The sequence below is a fragment of the Tenrec ecaudatus genome, chromosome 6, assembly GCF_050624435.1.
Source record: "Tenrec ecaudatus isolate mTenEca1 chromosome 6, mTenEca1.hap1, whole genome shotgun sequence".
In the NCBI taxonomy this organism is placed as follows: Eukaryota; Metazoa; Chordata; class Mammalia; order Afrosoricida; family Tenrecidae; genus Tenrec; species Tenrec ecaudatus.
In genome coordinates, this window is record NC_134535.1 from 146,232,893 (window position 1) to 146,253,843 (window position 20,951).

The window sequence follows — 20,951 nt, forward strand, 5'->3', positions numbered from 1 at the left end:
AGAAAATAAGTCTCTGGGGAACTGCCTCTATCTACAATGAGGGATGGGAGGAAAGTGATCAGAGAGTTTGGGAGAATTGAGTGCAGAAGATTTGAGCATACATCTGACTTGACAAGTTAAAACTTTGTCAGTAGCTCCCCCTTACAATGCATGCTGGACAGGATCTAGTTTCCTGAATCGTCTGTGCCCTTGTTTGTATTTTTCTGTTTGGTTTTTGCTTGTCCATATTAGGATGTATCTTGGAAGTGTCATGTCATTGGAGGGCACCCTCTTGATGTTTTGTTACATGTGTTTCTTTTTTTAGATAGATGAAAACCAGGACTGATGAACCTATAGAGTCAGCAAATAGAATATGGGTTTAGGGGGGAGGGGGTCATGGGGGGATGAGATGAAATCAAGGGGTCCACGTAAAAATACAATGTTTGGAAACTGATTGTGGTGGCAATTTTACAATTCTACTTGATGTGATTTAACTGTGGTATTTGATTATGTATTTATTAATAATGATAAAAAAGAAATCAAATGGCATTGCTCTGTCCAATACAATTACATAAGATCTTTTTAAAGTGCTGAAGAATAGGCATGTCTGTTTGAGTACTCACTTGTTTCTGACCCAAGCCATGGTATTTTCAATCATCTCATATGAATGTGAAAACTGGTTGCTGAATAAGGAAGACCAAAGAAGAATGGATACATTTGAATTATGATACTGGTCAAGAATACTGAACTACTTCAACTACCTTGTACTACTACAACAAACAAATCCGCCTTGGAAAAGGTGCAGCCAGAATGCTTCTTAGAATTAAAGATGGCAAGACTTTGGCTTACACATTTTGGACATCTATCAAGAGACAATAGTCCCTGGAAAATGGCATTATCCTTGGTAAAGTAGACGGGTAGCAAAAAACAGCAAGTCTTTTGCTAAGATGGGGGAACCAGGGAATGCAACAGTGGGCTCGAACATAACAATTTTATGTGAGGACTGGATAGTGTGGCATTCTGTTTCACATCGGGTCCCTGTGAGCCAGAACCAACTTGACAACACCCAACAGGAACATTCATCCACTCATTTCGCTAATAGAAATGAGATAACATGTACTAGTTTTACATCACTGTAACAGCATTGTAATGGAAACATTGTTATGTTACTTAGTAGCCCAGAAGTTTTTGTATGGATCAATGTTGTCTATCATGTAGAGTAGCCAAAATTTTAAAAATTATATGGTAACTTTAAAAATTAATTTAAACTAAAGACAGGATTTATGTTCATATTGTCATAGCTGAAAATGAAATATATTATAATATTATTAAAGCTATACTTTTGACTATTGAAGTGAAGTTGAGTTAAAAATTATTAAAAATTTTCAAGAATGATAAAACATTTATGCATAAAGTCAGGGATTTAGGTAGCTCTGAATCATTCTGAGTATTTCCTATACATTTCTTAGTCTTTGGATGTTGATTCTACTCTCAACCGATTTGGTACTGAATGTTAGAAAGGCTGTTAGATCTCTATTTTTGCTGCAAAAGAGAAAAAAAGGTAAACTTATTCAAATACACAAGAAGTGAAGAAGTCTGCTAGTGAATGTTTAAGCACTATTATGTAAGATTAATTGCCCTCAAGGGAATGAGAGAAAAATATGTACCCCACTTTGTAACAATGTGTCTGCACTTATGCAAAAAGCATTATATGCAATTGAATTGCTAGTTATAGTTAACATTGCTAGCAAAGTGAATTTATAACTTATTCAATTAGCTCCTTACTTGTAATTATTTAGGCACTGTTACTGTTTATTATTGTACAAATGTTAAAATGTTTATAATCCTTATTTTATGGATAATCCTTTTTCCAATACTTCCACCCAATTTAAATGTTGTATAGCAAATATTAACCATCCCAAATATAATATCCTATCTTTAAGGAAGACGATGGAAAAGTCTGCTGTGTTCTTCTGTGCCATTCTGTTTTGAAACCTAACATATTCTCTCATATGTAATTTTATAAAGAGATGTGTCATATTTCACACTTTAAACAACACAGAGCATGTATATTTGGAGCCATTGGGTGGAAAGTTAGGCACAAGTTAACCTTGTTAACTGAAGCAGTGAGAGTTCCAGCTCCCCACAGATGTCTCCTAAGAAAGTGCTGACAGTTCACTGAAGTCAGACAGACAGTGAAATGTTTGTGATAATTAGGCACTCAAGGGATAAAAATCAAAACAATGAGATACCACCTCACCCCATCACTGACAGCAAAGTTTAAAAAAACACACCAACAAAAAACAAATAAACAGTGGAAATGTGTGAAGAGACTGTCCTGTCTTGCTGGTGGGGTGGAAAAATGGAATCACCACTGTAGAAAGCAGTATGGCACTTCCTAAAAAAAACTTGGAATAGACATATCATAGGACCCAACAATCACTCTACTTGATACCATCTTCTAAAGAAATAAAGGCTACTGCATATCTCAAGAGCAAGAAGATGGAAACAAATTCCCATCATTGGAAAAATGGTTAAAATCTGATACATACATACAATGGAATAGTGCACAGCACTGAAGAATAACACAGATTCTACACAATACCTTATAGCATGGATACGTCTAAAGGACATCGTGCTAAGTGAATGGACCCAATGTAAAGTTACCCTACTGTATGAAACTTATTTATAGAGTCAGAAAATGGGTTTCACACTAAAAGAAACAGATGGAATGGCTATGAAGAATGGGAGGAAAAGAGAAAGAAGGGTGTGCCAGAGGCTGAAGGGTCCATTGGTACATACATGGGTGAAGGGGGAAACAATGTCCGCAAGAGGGAGATGGCCAAAAAAAATTGTGCAAACAGAATGAGACATTGGGAAACTTGCTGAGTTGTTAAATGTAAAAGTGATGTTCCTCTCAGTAAATCCTAATTGGAGTCACAATAAAATGTTATGAAGAAAGATGAGACTGTACATATGCTTCTGAAAGAGTAAGAACACATCCCCCAATATCAGGTTTTATTCGGGCACACATGGGGTCAGCATGCTTTAAGGCTAACTCTATGGCAGGTAACTGCAATGTCGTGTCTTATTGATATAGATCCAAATATACTTAGCTGTTGAAATTTTAAATGATTTTTTAAAATACACGAATAAGAAGAAAACTTATTAAATAATTTAAATGATTCCATTTCTGTGCACTGTAGCCCAAATCTTATCTGGTTTACCCGTGTCTTCCTCATAAAATTTCCCATTACATTTCAGGAAATTGGGGATCCAATTAAACTCCTATATTTACTCATTATGAAGGATCAACCACACTTTTTAACTCTTTATAGATACAATAAACTATACTTCTTGTTAGCCCTACAGCAAGCAAGCTTTTGGTATTTACTTTTTTCTAGTTTGGAAATATTGTAATAACCATTCTGAAACAAATGGTTGGATGATTATGTCTAGGTTGATATGCACAGATTTGTACGTTTGTGTGTATGTAACTGTGATGATTTCCCTAGATACCATGTATTTGAGTACTTTGAAAACTGAAATCAAGTACACAAAATCCAAATGGATTATTGTCACTCTCTACCTTGAGTTAACCCTGTAGTGTTTTGCCTCTGAGTCATGAACTGACAAGGAAAACTGATAGCCTTGTGTTGATTTACACCACAGCACCTATCTTTCCAACCAGAAGGTTAGAAGTAAAAAATGTTATCTTATCTTAAATAATAAGAACCCAAACATATTTGAAGAATAAATCAAAGCAAAATATCTGCAGGGAAGACCTGCATTCCCAGCCACCACATCCACATTTTAGACTAGCAGTCTCCCTGGTGATACTTTCTGAAGCCCAACCTATCATCAATTTCTTCCCTAGTTTGAAATTTGCTGCTCAACATGTTGCTATCAGGGGCATATGTACATGAAAGCATAGGCTGTAGATTCAGGAGAATAAATTTGACAGTAGCATGGAGGACAGGGATAAGTATATATATATATATATATGTATATATATATATGGTAGATAATGCCTAGTTCGCCAGGATGTTGGCCATGTTTTTCTTCTGTAAACATGGCACCAGGATTCTGTGTATACATACGTTGCATTGGCTGGAGAGGACCAAAAAGGAAGTGTTTTTCTTTCATTCCTACACTTTCTAAGAAGACTCAAAGAAACAAAGAAATGAGGAATGTTCAAATTGCATGCCTTAAAGTCAGTTTCCCTAGCTCAGCATCCTACAGGATTTTGAGAGCTTGCTGTGTCCACCCGCTTACCTTCTGTTGGTGGGTAAGCCAAATAGTCACATTAATTTTTAATTCTCAGAAGCCTGGAATATGACCTTGTATGGAGGATGAGATGGGGGTGGGCATGCAAAGCACAGCACTGTGGAGTAAAATTATAAACCAGATGTATTGTGGGAAAATATTTAGCAGAAAAATAACATACACTTTGCTTTGGCACTGTATTATCCGACAAAAATTATGTTTTTAAGTTGGGTGCGGCTGAGCTGGGTACAGCATGGAAAGGCTCCCACAGAGGGGTCCTAAGGCTGCTGTCCTTTAAAGGGAAACAGAGCTGCTGCTTATAAGGCCATCTCTTTGACTATGGAATACTGGAAAGCGCCTGCCTGTGTAAGTGACATTGTTAGTCAGAAACTAGTAACCCAGTGACCGTTGACGCCAATCCATAGAGTGTTGAATAGCTGCTTTTCCAGAAGTAGAGCATGAGGATTTTCTTCTGAGGTGCTTCTGGGTGGATTTAATCTCAGTCTTTTTGTTAGCAGACTAGGAACTTACCTGTTTGCACCTCTGCCTCTGGAATTCAGAGGGAGGGAGGCAGGTCCCAATCTGTCCTCTTGCTGATCTAGCTTCGGTATCCTGAGGGTGCTCTTTGCTCACACCGAGAAATGGAGTGAATTGAGGTTTTAATGCTATCCGGATATGCCTCATCTCACCAACCCAACTTTTTGTCATATACTGGAATCACGAAGAAAGCTTTAATTTAGAGCAAATCTCAATCAATATGGAGATTATGAAAACAGCTCCCTGTTCTAAAGTATACTGCTCACATGTTATCCCGAAGCTCCATCCAGCATCAGAAGTCCACCTTATCTCATTAGGAGTTCTTTGAAATCACATTCCCTATGTCATGGTGATGCATCACCTTGTTGCAGGGATGGAGCAATTCCAGGCCAACCAGTTGCTGAGAGGCATTGCTCATCATCCTGAAGGGCTAGTGGAGGGAAATATAATTTTCTCCAGGACGAAATGTCACCACCACCTCTTGAGAGCACAGAGAACGCAGACTGAAATTTGGCTTCACCTTCACAGAAAGCTGCACCTGGAAGAGCATGATATATGGTCAAAGGACTAATAATTTATTCAGGGAGAATTATTTCATTTATGAAGGATGAAAGTAATGATATTTAAATAAGAGAATTTGCTGGTTTTGCTGATGATCAGCAGCCTCCCCCTGCTATTTTTACTATAATTAAAAAGTAAGCAGAATCAAACAATATATGATTTCAAGTCTCGTGACTGAGAAGCAGAGAGATTTACATCTCCTCCAACAAGATCTATTAACGATGCCTCCTCCTTAAGCAAGATAACTTGGTTGGAAGATAACAGCTATCATTTCACGTTTCTAAATGAATATTGAGATTCAGGAACACACACACATGCACACATATTTTACATAAGGTTAGAAGTTACTGAATACATGGCCTCAACCAAGGAATATTAAAAAAAACAAACAAGCAAAAAGAAAAACCAGAAAACTATCAGGTTATGAAGAGCAGATTTTAATGCACCAGATGTTTTGACCTAAAAAGCTCATTGAAGCAAATGAAAATAAATAGAAATGCCACTTTTCTCTAGTAATGATCTGATTAGGTGGTTATACTGTTTATAAAGATGCATTGGATAAGTATGTTCTTAATTTGAGACAGAATCATTTAAGCTCTGCTTCAATCAAGGAAATAGTTTTCTCTGTGTCAAGTTTCCACAGATGTGCATCCAACTAAGGCACATACCCAATACCTAGATACTTAAATCTTGCACACACCTCACTTGAAAGTTACAAGAAATAATCTATATCATTACTTTATGAAAGCTTATTGTTAACTGCCACTGTATGGATTCTGACATAGGGACTGTATGCACAAGCAGAAGAAATTGGTCTGCACCATCCTCACAATTGCCAACACGTTCAAGTCCATTATTATGGGCACTGTTCATGTCATCTGACCGAGGGTCTTCCTCGCTCTCCCATATGTTCTGTTTCACAAGATAGGATTTCCTCTTCCAGTGATTGGTCCTTGCTGAAAACATATCTGAAGTAAGCAGCTCCAACATATTGTGACTCATACCTTTTTCGGGCTAAATTTTGGGAGCAGGTTGCAGGCATTCTTTTTCTTTTCTGACTGAAACCTGTGCACCGTATGTGACCCTGCCAGGATTAGAAACGATTTGCCACACAAATATCCCTCCTGGGCTAACACCTCACAGAGAGTGGTGGGCTGCTCATATTACTACTGTTCTTCTCTCAAAGTTTAACATGTTGTCTTCTTGATAGTTTCTCAAACAAAAGTCATCTTATTGCAATTATTCTACTCAGCCGTTTGCAAGATTGTCTTTATTTCTGGTACACAACCACTGTACTTCTCCCCTAAATGTGTGCTAATTGTTCATTTGATGAGCAACGATGCCGATTGGGAGAAGCCTGGTGATTGACCGCTTTAAGATATGGTCAGAGACATCCTGCAGCTTTATCAGATTAATCAGTCTTACTTGATACATGTATTAAATGAGTCTTTATTACACCTATCTATCTGCACTCTTCCCCATGCCAGAGTATCCCATTCTGTCTAAAAGAACACCGTGAATGTAATGTGCAGTTCAATTGATATACTCTGGCATAGAAGCATTCTCGTCACCGACCACTATAATTACTCCAGGCACAAAAACAAAGCAAGATTGTTGCGCTAAAGCAAGCAAACAAAATTAATGGAAGAATTTGCTTGAAAGAACATATACAACAACCAATGGACATAAATATCTCAGTAATAGTGATGAGTGTCAATCAAAGCAAAATGCTCACTTCTGATCTTAATACCACGGCGAGCCTCATACAACACGATAAAAATTCCTTCTAGGTGGTTTATTAATTGCTATTGAGGGGACTTTAAATGTGGTGACCCCGTGTGTCAGAATAGAACTGGGTTTATAGAGTATTCTCAGGATGTTTATTTGGAAGTAGATCACCGGCTATGTCTTTTTGGGTGTCCTGGATAGACAGAAGCTCCGATCTTTCTGTTCACAGCCAAGTATGCATACTAGCTCAGGATGCCTTTCTGTTTGGTACCTGCCACTGATTTTTGAGTTTGTCTATATTACTTTATATTTTTGTCCAGCACTTCCTCTTGAACTTCTAGAACTTGTAGAACCCACTAGAACTTGTAAGTAAATGTTTTCATAGCATGCCCCTCCCATCACGTGTGTTTTCTCAGCACCTCCTCCCCAACCAGACATGTCCTCGACCTTAAAAGCAATGGCAAGTAACTCATTTCAGAAGGGATTGTGTTAAGCAGAAACAGACGAAGATGAACACGCCATTTATGGAAATCCACTTTGAAATCTTGCTGAGTCCATTTTCAATTTGGAGATAATATTTTCTATTATTCAGGTTGTTACAATCAAACCAGAGCAATAATGGCAACACTTAGAAAATAGAGGACAGGTAAATTTAGCAATACTCTTAGTTATATTTTATACAGATGCTAAATGGCCCTTTTAAAGCAAAGCATAGCTAACTGGGTCATTATTTGATTAGATTGTTCTAAGTGCACCCAGTTGATCAAGTTTTTCCTCTACTTAGCCTCAAGCACATTTAGAAAATCAAAGTAGGAAGCAAAGACTAGACACCCCAAACCACGTCTCTGTCTTGTACAGAGTATTAATTGACCTTTCAAGGCCAATACCCCCCAAAAAGTGTAGGTTAAGAAATTGAGGACAAATTAGAAAGAAAAACTACAGAACCCTTGAGAGGGAGTTATTTTGTTGTGAGAAAGTCAAGTTGTATAATTTTTTAAAATCATTTTATTGGGGACTCATATGACTCTTATCACAATCCATACATACATCCATACATTTGTACATTTGTTGCCCTCATTATAGAATACATCTTTTTTCCCCCAAGCATATTTGTACATTTATTACCTTTATCATTCTCTAAGCATTTGCTTTCTACTTGAGCCCTTGGTATCAGCTCTTCAATTTTTAAAATCCTTTTATTAGGAGTTCTGCAACTCTTATCACAATCCATACATACATCAATTGTGTAAAGCACATTTGTTCATTCATTGCCCTCATCATTCTCAGAACATTTGCTCTTCACCTAAGCCCCTGGCATCAGCTCCTCATTTCTCTCCTCCCTCCCCATGCCCCCTCCCTTTATAAATTATAAATAATTATAAATTTATAAATCATTATTTTTATAATTTATTATTTAAATTTATAAATTATTATAAATTTATAAATTATTTTTTTGTCATATCTTGCCCTGTCTGACGTCTACCTTCACCCCCTTTTCTGTTGTCTGTCCCCCCGGGAGGATGTCACATTTAGATCCTTATAATCAGTTCCTCCTTTCCAACCCACCCTCCCTCTATGCTCCCAGTATCGCCACCCACACCACTGGTCCTGAAGGGATCATCCACCCTGGATTCCCTGTGTTTCCAGTTCCTATCTGTACCAGTGTCCATCCTCTGGTCTGGCCAGACTTGCAAGGTAGAATTGGGATCATGATTGTAGGAGGGTGGGGGGTGAGGAAGCATTTAGGAACTAGAGGAAAGTTGTATTTTTTATCATTGCTACATCGCACCCTGACTGGCTCGTCTCCTTCTTGAGACCTCTCTGCAAGGGGATCGCCAGTGGCAGACAAATGGGCTTTGTGTCTCCACTCCACACCCCCACTCTTATTCACTATGGTAAGATTTTTTGTTCTGATGATGCACCATCAGCTTTCTTCATCACATTTGCTTATGCACCCATGTGTCTTCAGCGATCATATCATGGAGGTGTGCACACAATGATATGCTTTTTTGTTCTTTGATGCCTGATAACTAATCCCTTCAGCACCTCGTGATCAGCACCATGTGAGCACCTGGTGTGCTTCTTCCATGTGGGCTTTGTTGCTCCTAAGCTAGATGGCTTGTTTACCTTTAAACTTTTAAGACCTCAGATGCTATATCTTTTGATAGCTGGGCACCATCAACTTTTTTCACCACATTTGCTTATTCACCTGCTTTGTCTTCAGCGGTTGTGTCAGGAAGGTGAGCATCGTAGAGTGCCAACTTAATAGAAGGAAGTATTCTTGCACTGAGGGAGTACTTTAGTGGAGGCCCAATGTCCTTCTAATACCTTAATACTAAACCTATAAATATATGCACATAGATCTATTTCCCCATTCTTATATGTAAATATATTTACATATGCACATGCCTTTATCTAGACCTCTATAAATGCCTTTTGCCTCACAGCTCTTTCCTCTATTTCCCTTTATTTTTCTCCTGTCTCACTATCAAGCTCAGTCCCCACCAGGGTTTCAGAAATTCCTCTTGGTTACATTACCCTTGATCATGCCTCCCAAACCCACCTCACCACCAATATGGATCACTTGTTTTTCCCTTGTCCCTGGGTTTGTTAACACCACTTTTCCCCCCACCTCCCCTTCTCCCAGGTCCCCCAGGAATTGTCAGTCCCATTGTTTTCTCCTCCAGATTGTTCATCCAGCCTATCTTATTTAGACAGACTTGCGGAGATAATAACATGCACAAAGACAAGACAGAGCAAAACCAAGCAACAGTAAGTTGTATCATTTTTAAGAATACTTTATGGTGTTGAGAGCAGGAAGTCTGTACAAATATAGGGGCACACAAAGTCTGTTGTGTGGATCCCAACCTTCCCAAAGCCGTAACCCTTTCATATCGTTCCTCATGTGGTGGTGATCCCCAGCCATAAAATTATTTTCATTGCTACTTCATTACTGTTATTTTGCTACTGTTATGAATCGTCATGTAAATATCTGTTATGCAGGGTATATTTTCATTGTTACAAATTGAACATAATTAAAGCATAGTGATGAATCACAAAACAATATGTAATTATATATTGTGAAATATTTATTTCTAATTATAAATCAATGAAATGTTATCTAGAAGCATGGTGTAGCATGGGTAATAGTATTCACACTGGGTACTTGCATGTGGGCGTGTCTGCATGTATCCTCCTGGAGACAGATAGAGGAGCGGTGTCTCGGTTCCTAAGATCATGAGAAATATGTATGTTTCTATGGTCTTAGGCGACTTCTGTGAGAGGGTCGTTCTACCCCCAAAGGGGTCATGACCCACAGGTTAAGAACCGCTGCTCCATGGGCAGGTCAGATTTCTATGATCCTCATCCATGTATATGAGAGGCAAGCAATATATGTCTTTTGTCATGGAATATTTCTAAGGGTCAAATAACACATTTTTCTGAACTGAGGCCAGCAGAGACACATTCTTCCTTTTGTAAAGGAAAATGATAGCTGGTGCCTTGAGGAGCTATTATATTTACCTGATGTACCACAGCAAACTTGATTCTGGAACATCAGGAATCTGCCCAACAGAATGCAGTTGACTAACCAATTTACATGAACAAAAAATGATACCTGGATATGCCTTTGTGTCTAATCTTAAAACAGATGAATGGCCTCAGGTTGCTTTTGTATTTGTTATGGATTGAATTGTGTCCGTTAAAAATACATGTAAATCCTCACCTGTATTACTGCAGTTACAATCCCACTTGGGAATAGTTTTCTTTTTGTTACGTTAATGAGGCAGTTTCAGTGTGGAGTGGCCTTGGAGTCTATTTGCTGTAAGATATGATAGAACAGACTAATAAAGGAAGCAAACAAGCACTGCATGGGAGAAGATAGAGGCCATTCTGCAGGAGATCTCCAGGAAACTAGGAAACAGAAGGTGTAAAGAAGCAAGAACAATGTCCCCAGAGCCAATGAAGAGAGAAAGCCTTCCTGTAAAGCTAGTGCCTTGCACTCAAACTTCTGGCTTCTTAAATGATGAGTTTGACACCGTGGATTGACACAGTTGCTGCATCAATGAGCAATACTCAGTCATATGTTATACAGATGCTAAATGGCCCTGAACCTAGAAACAATTTTGAGGATGCTCACTGGCTGTTCAGTGTGGTGCACAGGGTTGCTATGGATTGGAGTCAACATGATGGGACTACAACATCAAACAATGAGAAAATCAACAAGTGTTTAACAAAGTCACCCATTTGTTGTATGTCTGTAGTAACAGCATTACGATAACTAAGACATGGCTGTAGAGTGGTATTATTGTTAGGGGTTGTCAAATCAGCTCCAACTCCTAGTGACATTTACAGCAGAAGAAAGCATTGTCTATGTCATCTTCATACAGATTAGAATCGTTGTTTCAGCTATTGTGTCAATCTAGTTCACTGAATTATTCCTATTTTTTTGCTGACCCCTCTAATTTAACAGCCAAGATGTCATTTTCTAGTAATTTACCTTTACTGGTGACTTTTCAAAGTATGTGAGTTAAAATATGTTCATCTTATCACGATAATTCTGGTTGTGTTTTTTTCTGAGACTGGTTTGCTCATTCTTCTGCTAACTCATGTTATATTCAATATTCTTTGAAAACATCATAGATAAAATGCATAAATTATTTTTTCCATCTGTGTTCCATTTTCATTGCCCAGTTCTTTAATTCATGTGACGTGACTGATAACATCATGACTGTGTCTGGCATACCTTGATCCTTAAAATGATATATTTGATTATGTAAAATGTAAATGAGAATTTTTTAAAACAGAAATCCTGTCTAATGCAAACTATAATTTGTTTTATTTACTGCTGCTTTCATGAAAACTGATTATTGATCCAAGTAAAGTGAAATCATTGGCAATATAGGCCTGTGGAATTCTTTGTGTGCCAAGGAGCCTTGTAGTAATTGGTTTTCTTGACTCGGAGAAGGGCAAGACACTTGTCTGACTTCAGCTTTCTTCAAAGAATAGTAATTTAGGAGAAATCCATAATTTGTTGTTATTTGGTGTTTAGAAGGTGACTTAAGATGATCACTTCAATAATGAGGACAAGATGGCTTAAAAGCAGAAAACATATGCTTCAGAGTGTAGCGTTTTGCAGCGGTATTTATTCGATCCGCATGTTCAGTAAGTAATCTGGGATGCTGACTGTTTGAAGAATATGGGTTGAAAGAAGGCTTGGGTTGAAAGAAGGCTTATTAGCAACCTGTGATATGCAGATAACAAAAGCTCGCTTGCTGAAAGAGGACCTAGGTACTTACCAATAAAGAGTTCGGCTGTCAGTAGGAAGCACTGCCATAATAAGGAAAAAACTCAATCACTTGATATGAACTGTAGATGAATAGGGACATCAAAGAAGAATTGATGTATTTAAATTGTATTGTTGGTGAGGAATGATATTGTTGGTGAATGTACAACAGGCTGCCAGAAAAACAAACACATTTCTTGTGAAAGAAGTGCAATCAGAATTCTCCTCGAAAGTAAAAATGGTGAGATCTCATCTCAAGTACTTATTTGCTTGGTCCATAGAAAGAGAGAAAAAGGAAACCCCTGAAGGAATTGGATTATCACAATGACGGCAACAATGGGCTTAAACATGTCAACAATTTATAGGATGGCACAGCACTAGGAAGTGTTCCATTGTGCTGTACGTAGAATTACTATAAACCAGAAGGGACTATATGGTACCTAACAAAAACAACAGATATTGGACTTTGCTAAGTATCGATTTTCTTTGTTCCTCAGTTTCTTTATCTGAGTACAAACCATAGACAAATCTTTGACATCATGTCAATTAAGACACAAAGTAACCATAATTAGGCTTCCTTGAACTGTGACCCTTTATTGAATTGCCCATAGTGTTTCCAATGTGTTACAAAATCTTCACAGAAGCAGAATGCCATACTGTTTACTAGCACTTGGCTGATGAGTTCAAATCACTGACCTTCTTATTAGAGTTTAATATTTAACAACTGTGCCACCAGACTCTTCAAAAAGGGGAGGGAGGGGAAAAAATAAAGAGGACCTGATGCAAAGGGCTTAAGTGGAGAGCAAGTGCTTTGAGAATGATTGGGGCAGGGAATGTATGGATGTGCTTTATACAATTGATGTATGTATATGTATGGATTGTGATAAGAGTTGTATGAGTCCCTAACAAAATGTAAAAAAAGAAAAGGAAAAAAATGATTAGGGCAAAGAATGTACAGATGTGCTTTATACAATTGATGTATGTATATGTATGGATTGTGATAAGAGTTGTATGAGCCCCTAATAAAATGTTTTTTAAAAAAGGTGTGCCTAATAGACCAGTAAACACTGCTAATATATGTAAAACCTGGAACCCACAATGAATACGCATCATACACATTTGTTAGTGTGTTCTTTCACTTACATAACAATATTAAATATTATAAAGAAAAGCTAAAGAAATGCATGAAACACATATGTTGTTTTTAGTAGGTGCCTTTGAGTTGGTTCCAAAACTTAGCAACCCTATGTGCAACATTCCCAAGTCCTGTGCCATCCTCACAATTGTTCCAATATGTGAGCCCATGGTTGTAACTACCATGTCAATCAATCAATTTCATCGAAGATCTTCCTCTTTTTTTGTAATCAGGGTTCAGTAGAACACTAAGGGACCATACAATATACCACTTATCCTTTGAGGCCTCCTTACCCCCTGCTATCATGTCCCCAGTCCTGCTTCTCACTCTGGACTAGACAGGAGCATGTACATCAGTACAGGCAAAAGATAAAACTAACAACACGTGGAACCCAGGAACAGGAATGGGACTAGAGATACCAAAAGGGTAGGGGGAAGTGTGGGAGAGGTGAGGACGGAGGAGGACACCAAGTGCAATGAATGGCACATAACCGCACACCCCCATTCAGGGGGAAGAACAACAGAAACCAGAGGGGAAGAGAGAGAGTGGTCAGTGTGAGATTTGAAAATAATTAATGATCTATAATCTATCAAGGGGCCATGAGGGTTAGGGCACGGGGAGAAAGGAGGGCTCAATGGAAAGTACATTTCAAGAAAATAACTATAGAATATATTTACTAATAAGTCTGATACAACTGATGTATGGATAGTAACAAGAGTTGTAAGAGCCCCCAACAAAATGATTTTTAAAACTTTTTTAAACGAGTCATGTTTTTTAATGTCCATTTTATTTCTTTAAAAAATATTTTTATTAAATACTTTTATTGGGGGCTCTTACATCTTTTCTCAATCCATACATTCATCCAGTGTGTCAAGCACATTTGCATTTATGCTGCCATCATCATTTTCAAAGCATTCTCTTCCCACTTGAACCCCTGATATCAGCTCCCCATTTCTTCCCTATCAATCCTCTGCCTGCCCTCCCTCACAAAGCCTTGTTAAGTTACAGATTATTATGTTCATATCTTACATCATGCTCCATCGCCCCTCGCACACTTTTCCATTGTTCATCTCCTTAAGAGGTTGACCCTTGTGATCGATTCCCCCTCCCCCCCCCCATAATCCTCCTGGTAGCTCTACTTTTATTGTTGGCCCTGGGGGGGTTATCTATCCTGGATTCCCTGTGTTGCAGGCTTTTGTCTGTAGCAGTGTGCATGCTCTGTTCTAATCCAATTAGTAAGGTAGAATTGAGGTCATGATACTGGGGGGAATGAAGTACCAAACAGCTGAAGGAAAGTTGTGTATTTCATCAGTGCTATACTGCAACTGACTGGCTCATTTCTTCCCTGTGACCCCTCTGTAGGGGGATATCCAATTTTCTACTGATGGCATTGGGTCACCACTCTATGCCCCATCCCCAGCCATTCACCTTGGGTATGATTTTGTTCTGGGTCTTAGATTCCTGATAGCTGATCTCATCGACACCTCATGATCACACAGGCTGGTGTGCTTCTTCCATGTGGGTTTTGTTGCTTCTCAGCTAGATGACCACTTGTTTATCTTCAAGCCTTTAAGATCCCAGATGCTATAACTTTTGATAGCTGGGCACCATCAGCTTTCTTCATCATACTTACATGTGCATCCATTTTGTCTTCAGCAATTGTGTCAGGTAGGTGAGCATCACAGAATGCCAGATTGTTAGAACAAAGTGTTCTTGTATTGCGGGAGTACTTGAGTTGAGGCCAAATGTCCATCTGCAACCTTAATTCTTAACATATAGATATGAATACATAGTTCTATTCCCCTCTCATTATATATATGTATGTATATATATATATATATATATATCATATGTACATGTCTGTATTTAGACCTCTGTAAATGTCCTTTGCCTCCAAGTTCTTTCTTCTATTTCTTTTTACTTTCCTCTTGTCCAACCATCATGTTCAGACTTCATTCGGGTTTAGTAATTTCTCACTGCTACATTGACTTTGAATATCGCTTCTCGGCCTTTTGGCTAAGATCATGTGTAGTACATTGACTTTGATTAAGTCCCACGAAACATCCTTCTCTCCATCGATTTTACTTTACTTGTTCTTTCATTGTCCCTGGGTTGGTTTCCCCCACCCCTTTCTTTCTCCCACTTCCCCTTCTCCCGTATCCCCCCAGAATCATTGGTCCCATTCTTTTCATCCAAGAATTATTTATCCCACTGATCTTATCTAGATAGATATGCAGATGCATTAATAAGTGCAAAAAACAGGCAAAACCAAATAAGACAACAAAGTAAGTCAAGCCCAACAAAACAACAACAACAGCAACAAAGAAATCGTTCAAGGTCTTTTTGTTGGTCTTTATGAGTGTTTTCCAGTCGAGTCTGATGGGGTGCCACACTCTGTCTCCAAAGTCTATTTTTGGTATTCCTCTGGGATTTCATCACTCTTCTTCCCTTGCTGCTCTGTTGCATGCCCTTAGTGTTTTGCGTGATGGAGTCAGACTGTGCACAATTCCCACACTGTGTCTTCAGTATTGTCTCCCGCAGCGCTATGGTTTAGTGATGGACGTCGTGTCTCGTTGTGGGGCAGGCCCTATGGTCCTCTCTGTGTGTTGTCTGTCCCGAGCAGGAATATCCTCGGGGGCTGGTGTCCTACCCTCCCTCTCCACCCCTTTTTGTTTCTCCTGTGTACTCTAATCAGACACCCCCTCTCCCCAAGCTGTAGCTGCAGTGCTGTTCTGTGCAGTGCATTTCTCTGAGGGGCAAGGGAGGTGGGGAGGCAGGTGCCATGTCCACATAGTTGGGATTGGGTTAGGCCCAGTAGACCTTTCTATTGGATCCCTGGTACATGCTGGTATGTTGTGTACATGTCTTGGCACGTCAGGTTGAAGCCCGGTCTGTCTCTCCTGTGTAGATATAAACAATTCCCTCCCCTTGGATGGGTTAGTGCCCTACTCCCCGCCCTACCCATAACTTCTTTTTTTTTTTCTCTTTCTTTCCAGCTCTTATTAGTTGGCTGCAGTATGTATCCCTGGATTGGTTTTGGCCCCTGCCAGAGTTGCAGGCCATCACCCCAGGAATGTATGTATATGGTAGCTTTTCCCCTATGCCCCGGTTTTTGTTTGTTTATTTTAAACTTACCTCAGTGGACTCATATTTTACTTGTCCTTTTGTGTTTGGCTTACTTCACTTAGCATGATTTCCTCCAGTTCTTCCCATGCAGCAGGAGATAGGAACTCTCTTCCACTGCTGGTAGACCTAGACCTGTAGGTATGTGCAGCCATTATGGAAGTTGATTTGGTGATATCTAAAACATGGAAATTGAGCTACCTTACTACCCAGCAATCCCTCTACTGGGCATATACCCAGAAGAGGCAAGCAGCAAACCACAGCCAGACATCTGTGCTTCAGTGTTCATCACAGCACAGTTCACGATTGCAAGGAGCTGGAAGCAACCCAAATTTCCATCAGCAGATGTATAGATCAAAAATCTGTGGTACATACATACAATGGAATACTACGCATCCTTAAAAAGTGGTGATGAATGCATGAGTCATGTTTTTAGAATCATGAGTTGACATGTACTTGATGACAGTGAGCTATAAAAATACACCTACTGAGATTTTTCTCTATTTTGTTATTATTGTTAGCTTTTTTGACTCTTTGTTTTGTATTTTTGTCAATTTTTAAGTATATGAAATTCAGGATGGGTGAATCTATAGAGATAGTAACTGGGTTAATGGTTTCTTAGGGTATGACAGGGGTGTTGGAGGGAAACGGGGAGTTAATAATAAGTAGGCGATAAAGGAAAATGTTCTAAAACTGATTGTAGTAATGATTATACAAAGCTTCTTAATAAGATTGAACAATTGAAATGAATATTTGGATTATGTCATCATGAAACTGTTTATAAAAAATTAAGATGAAAATGTTCTAAAATTGATTATACTGATTATTGCAAAACTTTTTGTAATATGTTTAAACTATTTAACTATAGGTTGTGTGAATTATATGCCAGTAGTAGTGTTAAAAGTTTTTTAGATGACTAGCAATGATATACAAAATGTTATATAAAGTCTTTATACCCCAACAATGTGAGGATGCCTATCTAAATAAAAATCAAAGAAATATTTGAGAATCTAACAAATATATTCTAAAATGATTATAGAAAAATAAATAATAATTCATATTTATAGAGGGTATAATATTTGATAATCATTACTAATTTCTGATAATGCAAAGAAAAACTAAGTTATGATCCAACCTAGTGATATACACTGTTAGTTTTACATTATTGTTCATCTTGTCATAGACTTTTTAATATGCTAGAGAACATTCTGCATGTGGATTACTATCTTCAACTTTGTAGTATCTCACTTCACCTTTGCTTCTTATTCTACTTTCAATAAAGTCAATTTTTCATTGCCACTTATTTTTATGTAAATATTTTAGGTATTAACAACAATGGCATATACTGGATAAATTCAAATACCAATATATTTCAAGAATATTAATAACTATGTAATTTAAATTGAGTTGTCTTGATGTTCTCTGCTTTCCTTCTCGGGATTCGAGTATATGTTACAATGGCTGCACAGCACTCCGAGATAAAATTCACAATTAAATGGTTTATTATGGAAGTTCAAAAATTATAATGCCAGTGAGAAATGCTCAGGATAGTTGTTTTTATTTTAATCAGGGTATGTTCCTTCAGGTCCCTTTATAAATGTCCAAAAGAGGCATACCATTACCACTCACCTGGAAGCCTCAGCCCAAAGATATGCAGCTGAAACTCTGAGTTAGCAACCTTAGCTTTCCCAATTAAGTACCCAGAGGCACCCAACTTTGCAAGCCAGTCTCCTGAATGAAAACAGTCAGTTTTATTTGCTCTGTGGTTGGAAAGTTGGGAAGTCCACCACTCTGTTCCATTCTCTGAATCCTGGTTCCACTTATGCTCCTCTGATGTTATAGCTGTCCTCTGGATTGAGCAGATTCACTGTGCAGGAAACATAGGCCCAGAGGATATGCTCAACTCCTACTCTTGCTGGTAATGAGTTCTTCTGAGTACTCAATTTATGTGCAACAGGATGGCATTCAAGAGCATCCTGGTCACCTTTACTCATGGGTGAATCCTCTCAGTATCTCCCTCTACCTTCTTACCTGAGCTGTTAGGCCAGGTTGACTATAGAAACAATTCCACTGACATTCATAAATGTATAAGAAAGACCTTTGTATCAAGATGTATTTATATATCTAGAGCGTATGCCTCCTCCTCGGTCCTTAAGTCCAATATTAGTTAATAAATCCCTCTTCAGGCTCACACAGTCACATGCAATGATGCAAAATGCAGGAAGATCACTGGCCGATTGACACGGAGTCCTGTGGATTCAAGGTCTAAGGAAACATGGGAGGGCTGCTGCAGCCCGCAGGTGGCCAGCAAGTAAGAAAGCAGAGTGCCATGAGGGAAGGAAGTTCCTAGCTTCCTCTTTATAAGAAGGCTGCACCCCTAAGGAAGCACCATGAGGCTGTGAGCTGATTGACAGGTATGATTCCACCCCTCGCCAAGAATGTCTTGTTGACATAAGATCATGTAACTCCCCCTAGACCAATGAAGGAAAGTGTCATTGTGTGGGAGTGAGCAACATTGGCTAGAAGAACCATATTCACTGCCCCCTGCAGAATAAACTACATAATTAGACATAAAAGGGTCCTGTTTCCCTAGGAACAAATTGTTGCAAAATTTGTTTAAAAAATTATAAGACTAATTAAGAAAATATTTCTATCATTTTTATTCTAAATCAAACCCCTTTCTAATTTCCACATGACCACTTCCCTATCTTCAATTATTTTCTTTGAGATTTCAACCCAGACAAAACCAACAACTTCATTAAAATATCCAATTGCCATGATTAGTCCTTCTATCATAATATTTTGTGTATAATTCTTGACAACTCTTTTTGTTAATTTTACAATGATTAGTTCACTATATACTTACTATTATGAATATCCTCCAAAAATAATTTCTGTAGATTGGTTTCTGGCAGTTCAACCTTCAGACACACAGGTTCTAACAATGGTGGAAAACTAACATTATTTCCACAGTGTGTCATTTTTTTCCTCCAAATAATGACTGCCTCAACCTTAAGAAGCATAGGGTCTTTTTAGCACATCACCTTCAGAATTAGGTAGAGCTACCTTGGTTCTGTCCCCATTGTATTGCTCATTAAGGTGCCGGGTTGCCTGGAGGGTCCTATTTTCCACTGAGTGCAGCATTGTACTATGCTTGAGATAGCTAACAGGGGACTCAGACAAAACTCAGCTCTGCCATTTTTATATATTGCTCTGAATATGGTTTGTAACCACTCAGCAGCTATTTTTCTCATCTGAAATAATAGTGTTGGAACAGCTGCATAAAATAACACGCAACATAATCTTCATCTCATCGTAGTGTTTCTCCAATGCCACTGAAACAATGAAAATGTGAGAGAGGGCATTTAGGAGAAGGAATCAATTTGAGAAGGGAAAAAAATCCAAGATCATTTGTATGGTCTCTCTAAAAGTGATATTGTTTCATAGAAAAAGAAAATCCATGGTGCCCAGTGAACTCTATTTTATTTAATGGTATATAATGTTGAGTGATCAGACAGACTGTTTGAGCTAAAATATCCTGGCCTATCAAATGCACCTAATGACTTCTACTTCACGGTGTTGGTATCAAATGTAAATAGGTGATTTATCTAACCTACGGGTAGTATAGTATGTGGTGTATGACATACACGGAAGGTATTCTTTTGAAAGGCTCTACCCTATTCATATGAACAAGCTCAGCACTTCCTACAAATATACACTGGAACTTAGAGGAGCAACCAAGTTTACCGAAATAAATTGTATCATCTATAATGAGGAACTAATTTGTTAGGAAATTGTCATAGCACATGCACTCCACCAAAATAAATAACACAGTGTACTCAATCCTGGCTTCTCTATTTCTATCTTGGAGGATATGTGTATGTTTCAGAAGATGCTAACACAAACGAATATGCACAAGTGGTATCAAAGAAATATTTTTGAAAATGACATTTTAGTGAGCAGACAGTTCTAGACAGAGTTACAAAGAGGTCTAAAGAGTCCATATTTCTAAGTAGAGATCAAAGGAAAGCAGAGTTTCAATGAAGAAGTGAACAACAAAATTCCATTATCAGAGAAAAAAGAGCCAAAGAATGTTTAAAACAAAGTAGAAGACAAATTTATTTTTGTAAAGCACACGATTTCAATAGTGCAAACATGTATGGCTGATACAATGGGGAAAATCAATAGAGGAAAGTATATCTGCTGAAAGGATGTTTTTTTAAAAATCTCCCCTTTCTAACACTGGACCAAGAAAATCATTTGATTTGAATCATTTAGTTAAAAAGATGGCATATCCAGTGATCCTTAAATGCATCTCCTGAATTATAAATCCATATA